The following is a 510-nucleotide window of genomic DNA, read 5'->3' on the forward strand; positions in this document are numbered from 1 at the left end:
GGGCCGCGGGGGCCGACCTAGGCCGGGGCCACTGGGGCCCCCGTGCCCCTACGCGCCCCCCGCGGGGCCTGGGCGGCGGCGGGGCGCGGCGGGGCCGGCGAGGAGGCGGCGGCCGGGGCCCGGGCCGGCATTGCCCAACGCTTACGTCACGACGGCGGCGGCGGTGTAGGAGACGGAGACGCGGCCTGGTCGGGCAGGCCAGCGGGCCGAACGGAGCAGCCAGCGGCGGCCGCGGGGGCGAGGACGTTGTCTTCTCGAAAGGACACCACCTGTCACTGCCGCACCTGCGCCGCACACGGACGGCACTGCCGCGGACACCAGGACGCACCGCGCGAGCACGCCGACGCACGGGCGGGCAGGGTGTCGCACTGCACTGCTGGGCGGACGCGGCTGTGGACGCGGAAGGGACGCCGTCGGAGTGCCCTGTCGGCGTGCCTGTCGGCGCGCGGCGGCCGCTGCTGGCTGTCCTGGCTGCGCGGGGCGCGGGGACTGAGCCAGCCCAGCCAGCCG

Source organism: Frankliniella occidentalis, unplaced genomic scaffold, assembly GCF_000697945.3.
Source record: "Frankliniella occidentalis isolate FOCC.00 unplaced genomic scaffold, Focc_3.1 Scaffold22, whole genome shotgun sequence".
NCBI lineage: Eukaryota > Metazoa > Arthropoda > Insecta > Thysanoptera > Thripidae > Frankliniella > Frankliniella occidentalis.